Below are 17,240 nucleotides of genomic sequence, written 5' to 3' on the forward strand. Positions count from 1 at the left end.
GGTCTTTGGTGAGCTTAAAATCCATTACATAATGGGCACTTGGGGTCTCAATATAATTGTGTGATTTACAGTCAGTTGTTTGGTATCAGAGGCCAGTAACATGCTAGTAGCTGTTTTTCTTTTTATTATTTATTTTTGGCAGCATTGGGTCCTTGTGTGGGCTGTGTGCGGGCTTTCTCTAGTTGAAGGCAAGCGCGGGCTACTCGTTGTGGTGGTTTCTCGTTGCGGATCACGGGCTCTAGGCACGCAGGCTTCAGTAGTGTGGCTCGCAGGCTCTAGAGTGCAGGCTCAGTAGCTGTGGTGCACGGGCTTAGTTGCTACACAGCATGTGGGATCTTCCTGGCCTAGGGATCGAACCTGTGTCCCCTGCATTGGCAGGTAGATTCTTATCCATTGTGCCACCAGGGAAGCCCGCCAGTAGCTGTTTTTCAAAGGTAGTACAGTTCTTTCCGGCTTCTGGGAATTTTCTGTTCCAAAAACCCAGAGGTACTCTTTTGCCTTGCTGTTTTTGTCATAAGCTCCAATTAGTATACAGTTCATTGATTGACATATGTAATTCTGTGTGCCCTGGTTGTAGGTCACGGGGCATCTGATCTCCATTCAAAGATAGACTACTGAGATAAGCTTTAGAATAATTCAATTAAACTTTTTACCAATAAAACATAACAACGAGGAACTATCTCGGAAGTGAATCTTGGTAAACACAGACCTCAATTAACAAAACTAGAATTTAATATTCAGTGAAACATAATTTTTTTCTTTTTCATTGTGAGGGCATTAACCCTGCTGCCAGGGAAGGCTTTATCCCATCAAATAAAGAATGAGGTTTGTCAGGGAGCCAGGAAAAGCCAAGGGGCCGTCTTGGATTTCCCATAACCCTGACTGTTTGATTTACAGCTATTGTTTACCCATTTAAAATTTTCTGACTTAGGAGTAGACCGTTGCCATGTTATGAGGATAACAGGATAGCAAAAGTCTGACAATGAGGGGTTAATTTTTATTTTTAAGAAGGGGAATGAGCTTTATCTACGTGTGCCATAATCTTCATAGATCATTGTGAATTAATACTTATTTACTTTACCAAAGTAACAATATAAGATTTCAAAGGCAAATATAGAACAGATCACTTAAAAGGTAAGAAAACTTAAAATTTGTTATCAAAGGCAGTTCAACATATTAAGAAATCTTGTCCTCTTAAGAGAGAGAAAAGCCAAATTCAAGTTTTACACCTGCTTACTTTTAAAATTCATTTTAAACTTTGTCAATTCTGACCATGCACAAAACTCTTTTCTTGGAGTCCACTTTCCACAAAACTTTTTTTATCAGTTTCTATATCCATCACTTTATTTTCCCATTCAGAAATAGCCAGCTAGGGGCTTCCCTGGTGGCGCAGTGTTTGAGAGTCCGCCTGCCGATGCAGGGGACACAGGTTCGTGCCCCGGTCGGGGAGGATCCCGCATGCTGCAGAGTGGCTGGGCCCGTGAGCCATGGTCACTGAGCCTGCGCGTCCGGAGCCTGTGCTCCGCAACGAGAGAGGCCACAGCAGTGAGAGGCCCATGTACCGCCAAAAAAAAAAAAAAAAAAGTCTCTTGGTCCCTTTTTTTTTAAAAAAAAAAAAAAATTTCCCATAATTCCTTTGTAGTTATTCCGTCAGTCTTTTGGGACCCAATTTGTAATAAGGGCCAGGGACGTGTCCTTTCCAGATATCCTGTCTGCTTGTCTTGCTCTTTCTTTATCTTTTTCTTTTCAAAGTTCCACTCTCCCAAGTCTCCCAATTGTTGTACTTTATTTAATGACTTTGGAGATGGGATTACCTGTCTCATTTAGCAGGAGAGTCACAATTACATGCTTGTAAGTAGGAGGAGCAGTTTTAAAAACTTTATTTCTCATTTGTACAGTCAGGGGAATGTCAGACATGTTATCTAGATGTACAATAAAAATAGCACCTTTCATAGCGTCTTCCTTTAGTCTCTGGACACAGTCTTTAAGAGTGTACCAGGGACGGTCCCTTCCAGGCCAAGCAGATTCTATAGGATATTTCTTAAGGCACCCTTCAGCGACTATTTCCAATAGATTGGAATCTACTGGGCGATTAGCTTTATCTCTAACAGCCTGTTGCACAAAAGACTCATTGCTAATGGTGCCAAATTTATGAGCATCTCCATCATCAGTTAATATTCCAGCGGCCCCTGCATCATAGATACTAACTGCCCAGGTAATTAAAGGCTCTCCTGACCTTTGAGTTAACTGTCTTAAAATATCGTTAATCTCATGCTGAGTATAATCCTCCAGAGTATCTTTTTTTATTGCATTCCTCTGAGCATCAGTTTCCATTTTACGCTGCCAAGCTTGCTGTGTCTTAAAGTTAGGCGGTTTCAGTTCTTCCTTTGACTGTGGGGCTGACTTCCATCCCAAATCATCATTTTCATCAGATTCTGATTGTGAGCTATCATCCCAGATACCTCCGTCCCATGTATCTGGGTCCCAGTCTACTCCAGCTTTAACTATAGCCAGATGTACCTTTTATTTACTTTGTGCCGCCACTTTCGATATGTGGCTTGGGCAACTTTAACAGTGGCTTTTTTGGCTACCGACTGGAAAGTGGAAACCTAATCAGCTAGAATATAATTTTGGCATTGAATCATGGACAGTAGTCCTTGTAAGTCACACAGATCTTTTCCCAATTGAGCTTTCTCTTCAGCCAGTTTCTGCTTAGCTTCATGCACCTTACGATAGGCAGAAAGGAGGATCCAACCTTTCTGTCCGAGCGTGGTACATTCTTGCCCTTTCTCTATCAGCGTGAGCTATAAATAGTCAGATCCAAAGGTTCGGCTCGCTTTGATTTAGATCTCTAGTTCTCACACAGTCCAGTCGATATGCCCCACTCTGCCACTAATGAGCTGTAAGGGAGCTCGTCCCATCCTGGAATAAAAACCTGATTAACTTCTTTCTTTTTAAAGAGAGGCATTTTGCTGTACGAATCCTGCTCACAGCGCCAATTTAATGTTTTGCCAAAAGCCTGCTTTCAGTTTCAGGGTTCGTTGGGTTTGCTGGCAAAATAACCACTCATCTCACACAACTGAACAGATTTAATTAATTTTTTAATAGAAGATTACTTAAGTTCAATATACAGTCATTAGGAGGGGATGAATAAAAGTATTCGAGAGATATAACAGAGTGTACATCACCAGATTGGGCCGACACCTACATCCAGATTCAAACAGCAGCTGAGAAGTCCTGAGTAATAGCAATCTGGAGTCCCAGTGGGGAAGGGTCCTGAGTGGTGCATCCACCCCACAGGTGAGAGGTTGCAGGTTGCAGCTCTGGGGGCTTCCATTTATAATCCCAGGCCACAAACTGATATCATCAGTTTGCGTGCAGAAATGAAGCTCTGATTTAACTGTAACAATGCTGTTGGTTTCACCGCTTGAGTCACAAGATTTTCCAGACCCCGGGGACTGGCCAGGTCCCCAGGGCTCAAGAAATTCCAAAACCCACTCCCTTTCTTATCATAATTGTTGCTTGACTCGTTGGTAACAATTGTTAGGTGTGCAAGCAGTCACGCAGTCCCGGCAGGGTCACAAGTCAGTCAGAGGCCTACTTCTGCCTCTGAAGCCTGAACAAGACTACTATGCTCGTTTTCCCAAAAACACATTTTGTGGCTCTGTTATGTGCATGTATAATTGTTATTTCTTCTTGCTATATCTAACTTTTTGTCAGTATTTAATATCCTTTGTGTCTTGTAACCTTTTATAATTTAAAGTCTATTTTATCTGCTATTAGTAGAGCCACCTCAGCTCTTCTTTGATTAAGATTTGCATGGAATATCTTTTTCCATCCTTCTACTTTCGACCGTTTTATGTCTTCATATCTAATGTGAATCTGTTGTAGGCAACATATAGATGGATTGATATTTTTTTTAAGTCCTTTCCGCTAATCTCTGCCTTTCAGTAGGAGAGTTTAGTCCGTTTACATTTATTGTGATTACCTATCAAGAAGGAGTTACTTTCATTTATCTTTTTGTTTTCTGTGTGTCTTGCATGTTTTTGTTCCTCAGTTCCTCCATTACCATCTTTTTTAGAAATTAGTTGATTTTATTTTGTAGTGAATCATTTTGATTCTCTTTGTTTTTCTGTATGTTTTAAAGTTATTTTATTAGTGATTATCTTGGGGATTAAAATTTACATCTTAAACTGATAACAACCTAGTTAGTTTATACAAACATTCTGCCCTTATACACCTCTATCCCTCCCTCTTTTTATTTATTTATGTGTACATATATTTATACGATTACATCTTTATACATTGTATGCCTATTAACATAGATTTATAAGTTTTATGCATTTGTCTGCTAAATCATTTAGGAAGAAGAGAGAAATTACAAACCATACCAAATATACAATAATACTGGCTTTTATGTTTATCTATGTAGTCATGTTTACCAGTGTTGTATATTTTTTTCTTAATGGCTTTGAGTTGTCCTTTCATTTTAGCCTGAAGGACTCCCTTTAGCATTTCTTATAGGACAAGTCCACTGGTAACATACACCTTCAGTTTTTGTTATTTGGAAATACCTTAATTTTCCCTTATTCTTTTTTTTAAAATTAATTAATTAATTTATGGCTGCGTTGGGTCTTCATTGCTGCGTGCGGGCTTTCTCTAGTTGTGGTGAGTGGGGGCTACTCTTTCGTTGTGGTGTGCAGGCTTCTCATTGCGGTAGTTTCTCGTGTTGCAGAGCACGGGCTCTTGGTGCATGGGCTTCAGTAGTTGTGGCACGCGAGCGCAGTAGTTGTGGTTCGTGGGCTCTAGAGCACAGGCTCAGTAGTTGTGGCACACAGGCTTAGTTGCTCCATGGCACGTGGGATCTTCCTGGACCAGGGCTCGAACCCGTGTCCGCTGCTTTGGCAGGCGGATTCTTAACCACTGTGCCATCAGGGAAGCCCCTCCCTTCATTCCTGAAGGATAGTTTATCCAGGTATAGAGTTCTTGGTTGACAGTTTTCTTCTTTCAGGATTTTAAATATTGCCTTCTGGAGGATTCTGAGGAGAAATCAGCTGCTAGTCTTATTGAAGATCTCTTGTACATTACCAGTTGCTTCTGTCTTGCTGCTTTAAATATTCTCTCATTGTCTTTGGATTTCAACAGTTTTATAGTGTTTTTGTTTTATGTGTCTTGGTGTGGTGTGAATCTTTGAGTTGATCCCACTTACGCTTCATTAGGCTTCTTGCACATATATACTCATGTCTTTCCTGAGATCTAGAAAGTTTGGGGCCATTATTTCTTCAAATATTTTTTTTCCCTTTTATTTCCTCTTTTTGGAATTTCTAAAATGTAGCTATTGTTACATTTGGGAGTTTCCCACAGGTCCCTCAAACTCTTTACTTTTACTTATTCTCTTTTCTTTTTGCCTCTCGTGTAATAATTTCAGTTGTTTTACCTTCTGGTACACTGATATTCCTTATGTGTGCTCAGATCTGCTGTTGAATCCCTCTAGTGACTTGTTCTTTTTTTTTCTAATTTATTTATTTAATTTATTTATTTTTGGCTGCATTGGGTCCTCATTGCTGTGTGGGCTTTCTCTAGTTCCGGCGAGCTGGGGCTACTCTTCGTTGCGGTACCTGGGCTTCTAATTGCGGTGGCTTCTCTTGTTGTGGGGCACGGGCTCTAGGTGTGTGGGCTTCAGTAGTTGTGGCTCATGGGCTCTAGAGCGCAGGCTCAGTAGTTGTGGCGCAAGGGCTTAGTTGCTCCACGGCATGTGGGGTCTTCGGGGACTGGGGCACAAACCCGCGTCCCCGGCATGGCAGGCGGACTCTCAACCACTGCGCCACCAGGGAAGCCCTTTTGTTTTGTTTTGTTTTGTTTTGTTGGTAAGAAGTAGATCTATTTAGAGATACAAATTCTGTAGACAGAATACAGTCCATCTCAAAAGGCAAGAGCGGCCCCAGGGCATGGGGTTGTCTTGGAAAGTGAGGGCAGCAAAGGGAGAAACACCCTTCACAGACAGAGTGTAGGCTGTCTCAGAAGGTGAGAGGCCACGGTGTTTTGTATTTTTTGTCAGATTCTCCTTTTCCTGTGATCAGGCATTGATTTTCTGTTTCTTAGTATGTTTTTAATTTTTTTGTTAAAATGACATTTGAGTATTATGTTGTGGTAACTTTATTAATTTTTTTAATAAAAAATTATTATTTTTTATTTATTTGTCTATTTGGTTGTGCCAGGTCTTTGTTGCAGCAGGCGTTCTCCTTAGTTGCGGCCGGTGGGCTCCTTAGTTGCGGGTGGTGGGCTCCTTAGTTGTGGCATGCTAAATCTTAATTGTGGCATGCATGTGGGATCTAGTTCCTTGACTAGATCCCAGGATTGAACCCAGGCCCCCTGCATTGGGAGCATGGAGTCTAACCAGTGCGCCACCAGGGAAGTCCCTGTTGTGGTAACTTTAGCAGTCTAACTTTCCCACTCCTCAGGTGTTGCTAGTTTTTGCTCATTGAGTGTGAGAGCCTTCCATTTGTGACTTTTACAGATAAATTTTCGAAATGTGTATTCCTTATTGTATGTGATAACTGAAGTTTCTGTTCAGTTATATCTGCAGTTATACAGTGACCTGACAAAGATTTCCTTAAATGTCTGGCTCCCAAAAGGGGGAAAAATGAAAACAAGTACTGTTCTCTTAAATCTCCTGGAAGCTGCTTCAGCCTGTGGGTGTTGGAACAATGGTCACCAGCCTCTGCCTGCTCCTCAGTGATCAAAAGCAGCCGTCATCAGTCAGAACACACAACCCCAATATTTGGAGGACAGGATCTTTATTGTGTCCACCCTAGCCTCCAGCAAGCTGTATCCGGAATGAAGGTAGCCATGCCACTGTTGCTTGCTGTGAGGCTGGGGGTTGGGTAGGTGCTACACAAAAGGCTTAAATTTACCAGTATTCACCAGCCTCTTCATCAAGCTCTACCTTGGAAGTTTCATGTTTTCCAGCTAGATTCCAGAGTTCCAAAAGTTACTTCAGACAGTTTCTGCCAGCTCATTAGTTGTTTGGGTGAAGGGATGGATTCCTGAAGCCTCCTTCTCTACCATCTTATATGAAATCAATCCACTAAATTGTCTTTTAATTTCTAATTGTTTGCTGCTAGCATAGAAAAATATAATTGGCTTTTGTATATTGACCTTGTATCCTATGATCTTGTGAAATTCACATAGTAGTTTTAGAAGTTGTTTGTAGATAGCTAAGTATTTTCTATGTATTTTATGTATGTATAAAGTATTTCTATTAGATTATCTATGGATAGAGAAAGTCTTGTTTTTTTCTGGTCTCTATGCTTTTAAAAATTTTTTCTTGCTTTACTATACTGACTGATAAAATGTTGAATAGAAACGGTGAGAATGGACGTCTTTGCCTTATTTTGATTATATGAGGGAAATGTTCAGGATTTCACATTGACTGTGATGTCAGCTATAGTTTTTTGGGGGTTTTCATAAATGCTCTTTAGCAGGTTTTTCATAAATGCTCTTGAGCATGTGAGGAAGTTTTTTTCAGATTTTTATTTGTGGAAGTTTTAAATTATGAGTGGGTGTTGAATTTTGTTGAGTGTCTTCCTGTATGGTTTTATTCCTTTCTTCTGTTAATATGACGGATTACATTGATTGATTCTACAGATAGTTAGTCAGCCTTGCATCCCACACTTTGTCATATTATTCCATCTGTATGTCAATGAATTTGTTTTGCTAAACTTTTATTTATTTATTTATTTTTGGCTGCATTGGGTCTTCGTTGCTGCGCGCGGGCTTTCTTTAGTTGTGGCGAGCGGCGGCTACTCTTTGTTGTGGTGTGTGGGCTTCTCATTGCAGTGGCTTCTCTTGTTGCAGAGCATGGGCTCTAGGCGCACGGGCTTCAGTAGTTGTGGCACGTGGCCTCAGTAGTTGGGGCTCATGGGCTCTAGAGCGCAGGCTCAGTAGTTGTGGCGCACGGGTTAGTTGCTCCGTGGCATGTGGAATCTTTCTGGACCAGGGCTCAAACCCGTGTCCCCTGAATTGGCAGGCAGATTCTTAACCACTGCGCCACCAGGGAAGTCCCTGTTTTGTTAAACTTTTAAAAGGGATGTTTGTGTCTGTGTTCATGAAGGATATTGGTCTATATATATATATATATTTTTTCTTTCTGTCTTTTCTTTCATTTGTTTTTTCTTTCTCTATGGTTCTTTTTTAGTTCTTGTTATCAGGGTTACCTGACCTCATAAAACAAGTTGGAAAGTGTTCTTTCTCTTCTCATTTTCTGAAAGAATTTGTGCAAGATTGGTGTTATTTCTTCCTTAAATGTTAGATAGAATTTACTAGTAAAATCATCTGTGTCTGGACTTTTCTTTGTGGAAAGAGTTGTGATAAATTCAGTTTTCTTCATAGATATAGGTCTATTCAGATTTTATGTTAATCTTGTGTCAGTTTTGGTAAATTGTATTTTTTAAAGAATTTATCCATTTTGTCTAAGTTGTTGAACTTATTGGTATGCAGTTGTTCATAATATTACCTTATTATTCTTTTAGTGCCTGTAGGATCTGAAGTGATATCCCTGTTTTTCATCCCTGATAGTGGTAATTTGTGTGTTTTCTTTTCACTGATCAGTTTCTTTAGAGATTTTTATCAGCTTTATTGATTTTTTTTTTTTTTTTGGCTCTGTTATTCATTCTCTCTCTGTCTCTCAGTGAGTTCTCATTGTATCTTATTTCCTTCCTTCTACTTACTTTGGTCTTTTTCTAGCTTATTAAGGAGAACCTTAAGTCATTAATTTTATATTTTCACTTTTAAAGCTAAAAAATTTTAGCATTGCTTTGCTGCATCAGTATATATAGTACATATTTTTATTTTTTTAATGGACACTGATTTTATTACATTTTTATTATTTTTAAATTTATTTTTTTGGCTGCACCACGTGGCATGGAATCTTAGTTCCCTGACCAGGGATCAAACCCATGTCCCCTGCATTGGAAGCATGGAGTCTTAACCAGTAGACCACCAGGGAAGTCCCTGTAGTATATATTTTTAAATTGATTTCTCATATATTACCTCACCCTGAAAAGTAGGACATACAGTCTCGAGTCTAGCTTCTTGTCAGGGAAAATAAGGTGAATTGGTGTATTGAAGGGTACACAACTTATTAATCATGGGATTGATGGTTGCTTCCAGGTTGAGTTCCACTTTTTTTTTTTTTTAACATAGTTTTTGACTCCCAGAATCATGAGAGCTCTCTACATGTTCACGCTGTTCAGTTCCTTGTATCACACGAAGGTCAGGAAAGGAAGCTGAGAGAGTGGAGAGATTTGGAACATGCTCTTAAGGAGTGACGTTTCTTTGGAGCTATCTCTATACTTTCCTGAGTTGGGAAGTTGTTAATGTGGGTGAAAGTTAGTCCCTCCTCTATCTAGAACTATGAGTTATTTATGAGGTAGATAGAAGTTCTTTTCTGATTTTTAAAAAATACATTTATTTATTTATTTAGGCTGTGTCGGGTCTTAGTTGCGGCACATGTGATCTTCGTTGCCGCGTGTGGGATCTTTAGTTGCGGCATGCAGGATCTTAGTTGTGGGATGTAGTTCCCTGACCACGGATCGAACCCAGGCCCTTTGCATTGGGAGTTCGGAGTCTTAACCACTGGACCACGAGGAAGTCCCTCTTTTCTGATGTTTAAAGGTGCTTAAAAGTACCTTTTAAAATTCTGGTGTTTTACTGGAGGGTAGAAGACAGAATCTGTCTTGACAGAGCAGTCAAACTCTGTTGCATTTTGTGAGGCATTAAACAGGTCATTTGTCTCTTCTGTTTACAGGCTTTCCCCACATTCACTGTCATTTTGCATGTTGCTCATCTGCTTCTGGGTACTTGCTAATAAAATCTTTACCCACAGGATAGATGTTCAGATATGTCATAGTGTGGCCGTGAATCGTATGTGGTTCTAAGTGGAGGGACTACCTGTTGAATTTGTGCTCTGAAATCTCCTTGCATTGTTTTCTGAATGTCTGACTATATAAGGAAATATGCTATGTGGGCCTCGAAGGGGAGAGGTCTCACAGGAGGTCAGGAACATAGGATACTAAGAACATGGTCCTTGGAGGAGAACCTAAGTTGGTCTCAGCCCCTTTGTGGGAATAGCCACAGATTATCCCAAAATAGCAAAACTCAGCAGTGCTATATTTTGTGGTGGACACTTCATTGTATCCCCCAGCTACAGCTGAACACAATACAGTGCCCATGTCTGAGGAATTTGGTTTTTGATTATAGTTTCAGGTAATCTGCAGAGTAGTATAGTATCAAGACCTTTAAGTATGTGATTTCACCACCAAAGGCAGCCCTCTGGATTGTAGCCATCTTTGATTTTTAGGTATATATTGCCTCTTGGTGTGCCTCTTTTAAATAGTACAGAATTCGGTGATTTAAAACTCCTTTGGAGTTGTAACAGTTGTGTGGTATCATTGAGATGTCACAGGAAAGACAGGAGCTATTCTATGGTTGCCTAATTCCTTACTCTGGAGATTTTCTTGTTTAAAGCTAGTAGTCATCTTTCATGGCAGGGGGTGGGGGATCTACATGAGGCCCCCAAGTAATCTGAAAAGCTCAATGCTGTGACCAGAACTTTGACCTCACCTCTCCTAGGTACAGGAGATTTTATTTCCATGTTTTACCTCTTTAACAGGACACATGTGAATATCACTAGTACAAGGTAGCAGATTTGTACCTGGAGTGACTTCCAGTTATAAACTCAGAGTTACAGCTAATTGAAATTTGGGTGAGTGACAAGAATTATTTTTCTTTTGTTTCTCTTCTGAAATAGAGCAGATTTTATTCAAAAAAAATTTTATGGTGGGGGGAAATCTCAAGTAGGGAGGTGTCTACATCAGTTTCCCAGTCACCTTAGGGTGTGTTCACTTCTGCCTCAGTCCTGTCAGCTTGCCTCCACTGTGCTCAGCTTCTCTTTTAGTTGAGCTGCAATAGGATGGTAGTAAAGAAAAGGAACTAGTTACCAGTCATGTCAGGAACCTAGGTTGCTAGAACAAGCCTTGTACTGTTCCTTTGCATCTTTCAGTTGTGCAGAAGCTTCTGTCTTCAGCTTTGGGTCTTCAGTGGGATCAGTAGTATGAGATAATAAGTCTGGAAAGCTCCCCATTCCATACATTAGCATTTTAGACAGTCTCATTTTAAGTGTTCTTTGGTTTTGTGTTCCTTTTTGAACCACTTCTCCTATCCTATTACATGTGTGCTTTCTAGGTATGACCATGTTTGTATTCAGTTCTAACTGTGCTAGGCAGAGACTTACCTGATCCAGGTATGGCTTGCCTGAACTGACTAGTCACAGCACAGGTATTTCTTTGGATTCTTGTTAAAGAATAATCCCATACAAATTGTGAGCAGACACTGTTTCTGGTGAGAAGGATGGGGCGCCTTTCTTTCCCCTTTGTGGTGTTTTCTAGTTTTGATTTCCCTATATCACTTTGGACCTGTGTTCTTAAAATTCTGTCCTCAAACCTCCTTACTTACACTCTTTTGAGCAAGTTGAAATAGACACTTTCAAAAGGATCTTCACTAAAAAAAAGAAAAAAAAAAGAAAGTGTATATATATACACATATACATATATATATATATATATGTCTGGGGAAGCACAAGTTTCTAATCTTTAGAAATACAGTAAAAAAAGGAAAGGGGTTCACTGGATTTTACTTAGATTCTCTCTTTGTCCTAAATTAATTCTGTTCTGGCTGTTTCTTGATGGGCTGGCACATTTCAGGCATCCTGCCAAGTTTCCTTTCCTCCCTGTTTGCTCTCAGCCTGGTGTCCTCAGGAGGATGCCACTGTGTCCCTTGCTCCTAGATAGGACCAAGATGTCTAAACAGTCCTTCCTCTTCTCTGAGGATAAACAAAATAGATACCTTTAAGCCTTTTCCCCCTTCTCCTTTTTTCAAACCTCCCAGATTGCTCTAGGCCTTTGCACATATTTCTGGTTTCTAGGTGAGGGATGTCCCAGTCCCTGGTAGATTGGAAGGGCAGGCTCAGGTTGGCAGCCATACTTACCTCAAGAACGATGCCTATATTTCTGTCTTCCTTAACGGAGAGGTTTGTGAGCATCTGCTTGAAACAGTCCTTAGGGGTGAAGGAAGGAGGATTGTTCTCTTTCACCCTCATAAATATACCTAATCTATATCAGTACCTACAGTCTCATACGTAAAAGCACTAATCGACTTGAATTTCGGAAAGCATTAGGTTCCCTTGATTTTATATGCTTCAGAGAACAAACATGCTTTCATGTTAGTTTTCAGCTGTAGTTTTGGGTTTTTTTGTCCTTGAATTTGAGAGTATTTCAGTATCTTTTCCTGTTAGAGTCCATATTAGCTTATTATTTCTGAAATAGTTAGAAATTAGTTTTCATAAAGTCCAGAGCTATGCAACCAGAGCTTTATGTGTTGTTCTTTTCTGTTAGAGTGACTTATCAGTCCATTGTGTTCTTTTCAGTTAGGAGTGATTTTGCTGTTTTTCCCTTGGATTGTATCGGAGAGTAAAAAACAAATGAAAGATACATTATTGCCAAAATTGTACGTAGCATTCCTGTCTTATCAAGTTTAAATTACTTTTAAAAGACTTTTAAAAGACTAAGTAGAACTTTCTGGTAGCGCAGTGGTTAAGAATCCTCCTGCCAATGCAGGGGACAGGGGTTTGAGACCTGGTCTGGGAAGATCCCATGTGTTGCGGAGCCGCTAAGCCCTGTACTCCACAACTACTGAGGATGCACTCTGGAGCCCGTGAGCCACAACTGTTGTGGCACACGGGCTCAGTAGTTGTGGATCGCGGGTTCTAGAGCGCAGGCTCAGTAGTTGTGGTGATTGGGCTTAGGCGGCTCCACGGCAAGTGAGATCTTCCCAGACCAGGTCTCAAACCTGTGTCCCCTGCATTGGCAGGAGGATTCTGAACCACTGTGCCACCAGGGAAGCCCTCATATGCTTTTTTAAGGGTGTGATACTTTGTCATTATGCTTTTAGTGCTTAAGTGGGTATATTTAATTTTAGAAGAGGTAGTAGAAATACTGGATTTTTAAACCAGTTTTAATGAAAATTTGAGGAAATTTGCAAATATACCTGTTCAATGTGAAGGTACTAAGTATGCTTCTCTTTACAAAAAGATTGTATATCAAACTCAAGTGGTTAATCTCAGGCTATAAAAATACATTGGCCACAGAATTTCCAATTCTTTTTTCTTTTTTTTGGCCGCACCACACAGCATGTGGGATCTTAGTTCCCCGATCAGGGATCAAACCCCAGTCCCCTGCATTGGAAGCGCAGAGTCTTCCGCTGGACCGCCAGGGACGTCCCAGAATTTCTACTTCTAACCAAGCTCCTTAGAGTGCATGTCTGCTGGTCTGCATTTTGGGTGTGTGTCTGTGCTTGCCAGACTAACAAAGTAGGTGACCAGGTATTGTCTTTCTCTTGCTGTGAAGACAGTGCTTTCCTAGTTCTTAAAATAGTTTGGACCTCATTCACCACCATATCTGATTGCAGTTTCTCTTTCTTTGCCAGTGCTTTTATTCATTGCCACTTTCTAGCTTTGCTGTGTTGTTGAATTAGAACAAACAAAACTACTTATATCTCCTAAATTTGGTTCAAATTCTTTGATGTGGTTTATTCTTTATAATTGAGATTATCTGTATGTTTGCCTGATTTTTTTGCCCCTTGTTTCTCTTTTGTATCATTAATGAAAATGATCTAATCATCCTCCCTCATAGGATGATTCTTTTTTCCTTCCATATCTAGTTTAGTTTCTGTTGTTGTCATTCTTATCCAGGTACATTTAAACATCTTTTTCTTTCATATATCAACTCTTTTTCGAGTCAAAACACAGAATTTTGCATTCTTTTTATTTCTTTGGTTTGGAATTCTATCCTTTGGTCAACATACTTCTCTGTAAAGGCACGTTAACTCTTTGTTCTGGGTTTGGTAGCCCTAGGTTAGAAGTCTGTAAACTTTTCTGATTTACAATCCAAATAGTAAAAAAAAAAAAAAAGACCTTGTCCTGTTATAAACATTTTTCATATGTTGTATACTTACCCTACTGTACACATCTGTTATATAATCATATACATACATTCATTTATTCAGCTGTTTTTATTGTGTGGCTACCACATGCCAGACACTGCTCCAGGCAGTTTGGATAAAATATAGTGAAAAAACAAATATGATGTCATGGAGCTGACATCATAATAATAATAAACCACAGACATTATCAATAAATAAAATATATAACATGTCAGAAGGGGATAAGTGCCATGAAAAAAAGAAAAAGTAGAGCAGATTAAGGGGGATGGAACATCCAGGCGGGTTTGCAGTTTAAACTTAGGGAGGTTAGGGTAGACCTAATTGAGAGAGACATTTGGGCACAGATTTTTTTTTGGCTGCGTTGGGTCTTCATTGCTGTGCACGGGCTTTCTCTAGTGGTGAGTGGGGTTACTCTTCACTGCGGTGCGCAGGCTTCTCATTGCGGTGGCTTCTCTTGTTGTGGAGCACGGGCTCTAGACGTGCAGGCTTCAGTAGTTGTGGCACGTGGGCTCAGCAGTTGTGGCTTGCGGGCTCTAGAGCTCAGGCTCAGTAGTTGTGGTGCACGGGCTTAGTTGCTTCACAGCATGTGGGATCTTCCCGGACCAGGGCTCAAACCCCTGTCCCCTGAATTGGTAGGTGGATTCTTAACCACTGCACTACCAGGGAAGTCCTGAGCCAAGATTTTTGAAGGAGGTAAGGGAGTTAGCCACTTGGATATCTGGGGGAAGAATGGTCCAGACAGAAGGAATGGCTGGTGCAAAGACCCTAAAGTAGGAATATTCCTGTATGTCTAGCCAGTATGACTCAGAGTGAGGTAATAAGCAAAGGGGAAAGGGGTAGGAATCAAATAAGAGAGAAAATGGGGGTGGGGAGGAATGCAGATCTTATAGGTTATGGCAAGGTGTTGGGTGAGATGGGAGCCATTGCAGGATTTTGAACAGAGAAGTCACATGCTCTGACTGTCAGTTTAACAGAGTCACTGACTGCTGTGTTGAGAACAAATTGCAGGAAGGCCATGATAGAAGCTGGATACCAGTTGGTGATCACACCAGGTGGTAGCATTAGAGATGGTAAGAAGTAGTTGGATCTGGATTTCTTCTGAAGATAGACTCAGTAGGATTACATGATACCCTACTGATATCATGGGGTTTGAGAGAAAAAGAGGAATCTAGAATGCCTGTCAGGATTTTTGTGAGAACAGCTGTGAAAATGGAGCTGGGGATGGGTAAGACTGCAGGTGGAGAGGTTTTTTGGGGGTGGGGGGAAATGAGTTCTGTCAGCAATGTTAAATTTAAACTTCCTAGATCAAATAGGCAGTTGGATATATGAATTTGTTGTTCAAGAAAGAGGACTGAACTGAAAGTGTAGCTAGACAAAAGAGAACCAAGGACTGAGCCCCAAGGCCTCCAGCGTTAGGCTGGGAAGAAGAGAAAGAACCAGCAAAGTAGATTGAGTAACAGGAAGATTAGGGGAGTGTGGTGCTTGAAGGCCAAGTGAAGAAAACGAATCAAGGAGTTCTAATATTTTTTTCCCATTTCCAGGGGACTGTGATGGTATTCATACTCCACTTTGGGAACCATTGCTAGTATGTTCTTCTCCTGTCATGTCCTGTGTATTGACATCAGGCTTTTAGCACTATGAAGGCTTTTTGTTTTATTTAATGAAATATAAGTTCAGGGAATAATATAATACTAGTGTACTGGGCACATAGATTAAAAAATGTTAACATTTTACCATATTTGTTTCAGACTTTTTAAAAAGAAATTAAAAATTATTAAAAGAGCTGAAGTCCCCTTTTCTTCCTAGATACCAGTCCCCTCCTTTCCTTTCCTCCTGTAAAGTTGATGCACATTCTTCCATTCCATATCATTGTTGTCGTTAATACATATGTGTGTCCATAAATTCATGTATAATACTGTTTTATGTATTAAAAATTTACAGTGATGGCATACTAAAAATTTTTCCAAACATGCTTTTCCAATTTGTTTTGAAATGTATTCATGTTGACATATGTAGATTATTAATTCAGTACTATACAGTTTATGAATATACCCATTCATTTATCCATTCGCCCATTGATGAACATTTAAATCGTTTCCCATTTTTCTGTTATAACAATGCTGCAGTGAACATCCTTGAACCTGCCATCTTGGGTACGTGCTGGGTTGTGGAGAGTACAGATCTTTGGTTTTGTGTTACCATAATCAGAAGGAGAGGAGCCATTTCTCCCCGGTTTGCCAGTGCTTGGTATGTTCACACTTTGTGTTTTTTGCTGATCTTACAGAATTGAAATGGTTTCCTGTTTAAATTTGCATTCCTCTGGTATTTGTGAAGGGGGGCATCTTATCACATGTTTATTAGCCATCTGAGTGTTTTCTTTTTTTCCATTTTCTTTTTTTTCCCCCACTTTTATTTATAGGAGTTCTTCATATATTGTTTACTAATATTGCTAATTATAAATATTGCAAATATCATTTCTTTGTCTGAGTTTTATCTTCACTTATGATTCTCTTATACAAAAAATAATTTTATTGTGGCTGGTGGTAGGAAGGGGGGATTGCAAGTGGGTATGAGGGATCTTTTGGAGTGATAGAAATATTTTAAAATTGGGTTGTGGGAATTGTACAACTCTGTAAATTTACTAAAAATAATTGCATTGTACACTTAAGTGAATTTTATGGTTTGTAGATTATACTTCAATAAAAGCTTTTAAAATTAAAAAAATATTTAATGGCGTCTTATCAGTGTTTCCTGTTGTGGTTTGTGTGTTTTATGTCTTATGGAATTTTACTTAATCTATTGTCAAAAGGCATTTAAATTTTGTATTTATTGCCTTCAAGTTTTATTTTGCACATTTATATGTTGGGAATTTATTTTGGATTATTGTTGGAGGTAGGGATAGAATTTTATCTGTATGTAGCCTGTTTATGACGTAGATCATCTTTTTCAATTGAATAATGGGTATTTAAATATTTAATATTATTTAAATTAAATATTACTTCAGGCACACACACACACACACACACACACTCTCCCATGTGTGTTCCTAAGATCTCTTTGATTCTCTTTGCAAAATATACTTTTTTTTTTTTTTTGCGTTACGCGGGCCTCTCACTGTTGTGGCCTCTCCCATTGCGGAGCACAGGCTCCGGACGCACAGACTCAGCGGCCATGGCTCACGG

At 39.8% G+C, this 17,240-nt stretch overlaps 1 protein-coding gene across 7 annotated transcripts in view; it reads left to right on the top strand.

Moving 5' to 3' along the window:
- IP6K1 (inositol hexakisphosphate kinase 1) overlaps positions 1-17,240 on the top strand; it is a 70,900-nt gene that overhangs the window by 22,920 nt on the left and 30,740 nt on the right. For 2 of the 7 annotated variants that reach the window (XM_024738044.1, XM_024738062.1), the window contains exon 2: positions 16,185-16,305. The exons of 4 other annotated variants lie outside the window; for them this stretch is intronic. The gene's annotated coding sequence lies outside the window, so the exon portion shown is untranslated. Of the gene's footprint in view, positions 1-10,672; positions 10,766-16,184; positions 16,306-17,240 lie in introns of all 7 variants that reach the window. One more of the 7 variants, XM_024738054.1, reaches the window with a different exon arrangement.

This window comes from Neophocaena asiaeorientalis, unplaced genomic scaffold (genome assembly GCF_003031525.2).
Source record: "Neophocaena asiaeorientalis asiaeorientalis breed wild unplaced genomic scaffold, Neophocaena_asiaeorientalis_V1.1 scaffold680, whole genome shotgun sequence".
Taxonomy (NCBI): Eukaryota; Metazoa; Chordata; class Mammalia; order Artiodactyla; family Phocoenidae; genus Neophocaena; species Neophocaena asiaeorientalis.